A 6,000-nucleotide genomic window follows, 5' to 3' on the forward strand; every position below is an offset into this window, starting at 1 on the left:
TTATTTCCCTACACATTACTACTGTTTTTCTTTATACTAAACACACTTGTAAAAAATCTCCTTTTTCTTCATTTCCCACTGCTGAGTGTTATTTCAGAGGTAGGACCACCCTGCAAAACCAAAAAACAACCAAACAGAAAACCTTTTCAATCTTTTCCTCTGCCTACATCTAGTTCCTTTGAAGCTAATCAAAAAGTTAAGCATCAAGAAAACGTCTTAAGAGTTGAGGTCAATGGAGTCCATAATGTATTTCATGTCATGCCATGTTCTCATTTAGCTGTTATAAAATGGGTGTCATATGCCTAAAAAGAAGTTCTTCGGAGGTAATTTTCCACTACTTAAGTTTCAGATACCTTGCATGGGAGCTTAACAGAAAGTCAGCCCTAACATTGTCTTCTTGAACACTGCTCCGGCAAAAAATATTAGGGAATATTTTAGAGGAGAAGAGGACCAGAGCAAATATCAAGGAACTACACAGAAATTACTGTGTCTTACTTGGAACATATTCCTAGTTCAAAAATGTGGGAAGAGGGTTTCTGCTGTTAAGAGTTCTCCATTCACAGATGTATATCTTTAAGAAATGATGCAATGTGGAATTCCCCTCCTATGAGTGAATTCATGGCTAAATTCTAACTACCAAACAATATGATTGGCCAGGATGTCCAGTAAGGATAAATTTAGCAGAAAAAGCTGTAACTTACATTCAAGAGAATCACAGTTTTCTGTTAGTATTTGCATATGGAATGAAAACTAAATCACAGAATATTCTTATACACTGCTTTGTAAACAGGTCGTGAATGAAGCTACAAACAAGTATTCCATGCTAACATTCCTGATGCTAATCATTACTTCTACAGCAGTCTACATGTTAACTTCCTGAATAAAATTGAAAATATTAGTACTCAAAACATGACCAAATTGATTTAATTGCTTTTGGTTAACTTCTTTTTGGTATTACAATTCCAGAAGGGTTCCATAGCAAGAAGATTTAAAACATTCTCACAATTAAATTATCCCTTAAGGAAGCCAGAAAGCAGTAAAATCTCTTTTAAAAAGGCTATTAAAATATGTATCCAAATATTTTCTATTCCAAATATTTTAGCTTCTATTTGAAAATAAGTCAACAGCTGGCAGCCAAAAATCTTTGATACCAAGCTGACTGATGATTGACTCAAATAGACGGAGCAACTAATGACTTCTTATAAGAAGAAAATACTAGAAAACTCACATGGGGCAATGCAAAAAGCAACTGGATGTACTTTTACGCTACCTTAAAAGAGTTTTATTACAGTAAGTCACACCTGTGAACTTTAAGGTCTTATTTACTTTCATGATCTGCTATTGTGGGAAAAGTTATTAACAGCTCTCCTGCAACCTTACCAACACTCAGTATTTTTAAAGATTTCACCACATGTGATCTGTGCCTAAAGTGCACAATGGGGTTGAGGGGACACATGAAACTTCTCGCATGCGCTGTAGTTGACATTCTTACGGGAGCAAAATCACATCGGACAATAGTTTCTGAATCTGTGTATCTACTCAAGACTGTAAACAAGAAGACCCATGTCAAAACACAGCTCAAGAACTGGAGAGGGAACCTTTTTACTTCTGAATCATTATACTGCTTTGAGCAAACCAGAACTCTTAACTGAAGAGGACAGCTGGACCCATGAATTTTTTTATTGTAACAGTTTGAGAGCTTTAAGATGTTGCTATATTAATAAGAGAACAAAAATTACATTTAATATAAAAAAGTTACTACTGTTTCTAACACATGAACCTAAATAATTCATAATTCCTACGTCAGAGAAAAAAATCAAATTGTATTACATGCAAACATATATACTCATGAAAGACCTTCTTTGCATACCTTGCCTCTGCTACAGAAGAATCCCTTTCAATTACCTTTCTTCAAAACAAAGCAGTTTCAAATTGTTCTCCCTAAACATAACCAACTGCTCGGGCTAAACCACACAGCAAGAGATATCTGAAACTACTAGGTATTTTAAGAAGTTAGCCCAAGAAAATCGATGGAAGAGGAGCAGAATTAAAGTTGTGATGAATGTTCTTCATTAATGATAAAGGACAGACAGAGTACTACAGCTTAATTTTTAATTCTTCTTGTTTTCATTAGGTTTAAGTCAGGTAAACCATGCATAAAAAGTTTAATTATGTAAAATAAATGTGAAAATTTCATGCATTTATACACAACATCATGTACGAAATAAGGAAGTCTATAGCAATGGTACACAGAACTATTGGTTTTGTAAAGAGTAAGATAAAATAAGAATGCAAGGACATTATCAAGTTTAATTCCTGTAACACACCCTAAAGTACAGTTTTCAATTTTCAACTCCAAGTTTAAACTAGAGTTATATGAAAAATAAAAGTGGATATTATTGCTGCACAGAGTTTCAAGAGCAGGCACATCCACACTGTAAAGAAAATAATGATTCCTGAATCAGAGAAATCATGTCCATATGCTTAGGTTAATACTAGTGACAACATGCAGAAAACAGTACAAAAGTACTATAGTTGTGTACCTTTACTTTCTTAAGAGTCTTTTTAGTTATGCATATCCACCAGTTTTGTCTATTTTTTCCATAAGAATTCCAGTATTTTTAAATAACAGGCATAAAGCTAATAGCTTGCAACAACAACAGAGAGTAGCTGCATTTGTTTTTGAATACAAATGCATCATGATGTGAGAAACAAAATATTCATATAAGGGCGATGCAATTCTAGAGATATGGAAACAATAAGCAGTTTTGCTACCACTATCCCTTTTATATTGCCACCTCCAGATGTAGTCCTCCTGTCAATTCAACAGGCCGAAGCACCACCACAAAGGCAGGACATGAAGCAGGAGTCTGGAAAGACCAGGACAGAGGCTGCCCAGAAAAGATACCACTAAAAAAAATCTACACAAAAGACAAGAAAAGTTCAAGCAATAGTGAAAAGTGAGAAAAAAGTTACAATGATGCAATCTTACGTGTTTATTTTTAACAATAATACCTTCACTCCCCCCCAAAAAAATCTAGCTAATACTTGAGTTTCCTCCACTGCAGCTCATTTTAGAGTCTGTGTTTTGTTCAAAGCTTTCACTAAGCATCACGCTGTACAAGGTATCCAGTCTTTATACTGAAGCAAGTTCTGCAATAGATCAATAGATTTTAAATGCTTCCCAAAAATTCCCACTATTAATTCAAGGAAAAAAAATACTCCCCTTCTAAGAATAAGAATTTTATATATATATATATAAAAGAAAAGCACAAAAGCCTCATGCATGACTTCATTTTTTTTTTCAGCAAAATGTATCAGAAACATTTATGGTAGAGAGTCCTGCCAACTTTTTACAGTAAAGCCTTAAAAGAACAAGAATAAAGCTAGATGCCTACAGATTTCAAACAGTTACCCCTAATCTTTCTTCCTAAAGATGCCATTACAATTCCATAGTCAACAGCAAGGCCAATCCTCCAAACAGCCTTCACTAGTACCCTCCTAAACATAATTTTATTATCTATTTGCTGGACATTCGTTAGGCCTGAAGAAAAACCTAGATTACCTACTCTGTCATTACAGGTGCTGCCACTAGCATATTTAAGACAGCATATTAATACCCAAATTCAACAGCTTTTAAAAATGTAGGCCCTAGTTTGTACAACTAGGTCGACACAAATGGGCCTTGCGCTTGCTTTGAGCTCATGACTGCAGAGGGTCTTTGGACTGATATAAACATCCACAAATGGGAATACAAATGCAGAACTGCGAGCATGAATCAAGCGGTACAGACAGCATAAAGATAGGTGAGACAGACACGATATTTCTGCTATGAGCCTGGGAATCCCTTCAACATTTAATTAGAACAGTTCCTCTCTGAAAAAAAAAGCAAATCTTTCAAGATAGTTGTGCTCTGTGTATGTGCAACGTATATCTTCAAAATGCTGTACTGCACTTCCTGAAGAGCAAACTGGAAATTCAATATTGCGTTTTAAAGCCCACCTCGCTACTTTTGCATATTTCCACAAGAACAAAATCACTTCTTAACAAAAGGAAGAATCCCCAACAGCTCTCCTCTCGGTATACAAACAACGCTGCACACAACAGGATGGCACACGCCAACGATGCGATTACCAGCACAAATAAATAAATAAATAAACCTCAACTGGCAAAATCCTCCGTTTTCCAGAGGACAATAACAGAGCCTAACGGCCAAATGGCACCGGGCTACCCCTTGCCTCGCACCTCTGGCAAGGGGGAGCTGCGTTTATATTCCCTAAAATAAACCGCAACAGCCAAGCCCCTAAACGTAACTTCACAGGGAAGCGACGGGACCAACTAGAGAAACAAGATATAAGGAAAAAAAAATAAAAAAAAAAGGCGAGAGGGTTTTTGCTCTTTTTATTACGATTATTGCTCAGAGCGGGCCGCTGGAAGCAGAGGCCAGAGGAGGGGCCCAGGCGCTTGCAGTGTTTACAGCGGGCGCGGGGGAGCCGCTGCGGGTGGGACTCTCCCCCCGGGGCAGGCCGGGGCAGCGGCGCCTCGCCAGGGCCCTGTTTGCGGGCGTCGCCCGGGCCTAGGCGGCTCCAATCACTCCACCTCAGTAATGGCGCTCGGTGCGAAGGCAGCCGGGCGAGCAGCGCCGCGGCCCGAGGCCGCCACTGCCGGGCCCCGCTCCCCCGGCGACGGGAGGGGCCGCGGGGCGGGCAACGCTCGCACCCGCCGCGGGCGGCCCGGCGAGAGAATGGGTGAGGAGCCGTCAGCCATTTTCCCCTGCCCTCCAAAACACCGACGATGCGGGGCCGCCGGCGAAGCAGGAAGGCGCCGCCGCCCGTTAGCTCCTCTGCGCGCCCGCCGCCGCCTCCCCGCCGCGCCTCGGGCCGCCATCCCCGGGGAGCGCTTCCCCCGGCGCGCGGGCCCGCCGCGCCGCACTCACCCCCGCACGGCGTCCTCTCGTCCCGCGGCTGCGGCGCGCGGCCCTGCTGGGTGCTGCCGGCGGAGCGCGGCCGGGCGCTGGCTCATGCCAGGCGGTCGGCGCGGCAGGGGCGCATGCCGGGCCCCGCGCCGCCGGCCGGCCGAGGGGGCGGCTCCGCTTCCCCCGCTTGCTGCTGCGGCGGCGGCAGGAAGGCCGCAGGCGCTGCCCGCGCCGGCGCTGGCCCGCGCCTCGCTCCGCTCTCCCCGACGCCGCCGGGGCGTTTTTTCCTGCGTCACGAGCTGCCGCGCGGCCGCGCTGCGCTGCGCTCCGGCTCCAGCTCCGGCTGGGGCTCAGCCGCGGCCTGCGCTCCGCCCGCGGAACAGGCCGCGCGCGGGGGAGGGCGCCGCGCACGCACCGCGGCTCGGCGCTGAGCTGGGCTGGGCGGCAGCGGCGGCCGCTGCGCGCGGGGGCAGGAAGGAGGGAGGGAGAGAGGGAGGGAGCGCGGCAGGAAGGCGGCGGCGGAGGGGCCGGCCCGGCCGGCGGAGCTCGCGGCGCTGACGGCTCCGTGCGTGCCGCGGGGGAGGGGGCGGGCGGGCGGCGACTGCCGGCTCGGTCTCGCGGGGCCCTGCGCAAGATGGCGGCGCCGGCAGCGCTCTGACCCCGCGCGGCGGCGGCGGCTCCGGCTCCGCCACCCAAACAGCGCGGCCGCCTCCCGCCCCGCCCCCCGCCCGCCGCGCTGTCGCTCACGCCGGGCCCGGGCTGCGGCCGCCGGCCCTGCGCCCCCGCCCCCCGCGCGCCCCCGCACTGCGCGTGCGCGCCGAGCGGCGCCGTTGGGCGCGTGCGCGTGGCCACGGGGGCGGGAGCGCGCCCGCGCGGCCGTCTCAGTGCGCGCGGCCTCCGGCGGGTTCCATTGTGACCCGCCGCGGAGCGCCTGGGCAGTGACGTCAGCGCGGCCGCTGCTGCCCTCCCTCCTGCCCTTCCTCCCGCTTCTCTTCCTTCCTTCCTTCCTTCCTTCTTTCCTTCCCTTGCTCGCTCCTTGCGCCCGGCGGGGGAGAGGGCCGTCCCGGTGCCGCCGTGGAGCGGCG

At 47.6% G+C, this 6,000-nt stretch overlaps 1 protein-coding gene across 2 annotated transcripts in view; it reads right to left on the reverse strand.

The window, feature by feature from the left end:
* USP9X (ubiquitin specific peptidase 9 X-linked) overlaps nucleotides 1–5,050 on the reverse strand; it is a 97,822-nt gene extending 92,772 nt beyond the window's left edge. For both annotated transcript variants that reach the window (XM_088530668.1, XM_088530667.1), the window contains exon 1: nucleotides 4,937–5,050. The gene's annotated coding sequence lies outside the window, so the exon portion shown is untranslated. The remainder of the gene's footprint in view (nucleotides 1–4,936) is intronic.
* Nucleotides 5,051–6,000: the final 950 nt, after the last annotated feature.

The sequence above is a fragment of the Tinamus guttatus genome, unplaced genomic scaffold (assembly GCF_059628265.1).
Source record: "Tinamus guttatus ecotype Peru unplaced genomic scaffold, ASM5962826v1 Tinamus_guttatus_pri_ptg000384l, whole genome shotgun sequence".
In the NCBI taxonomy this organism is placed as follows: domain Eukaryota; kingdom Metazoa; phylum Chordata; class Aves; order Tinamiformes; family Tinamidae; genus Tinamus; species Tinamus guttatus.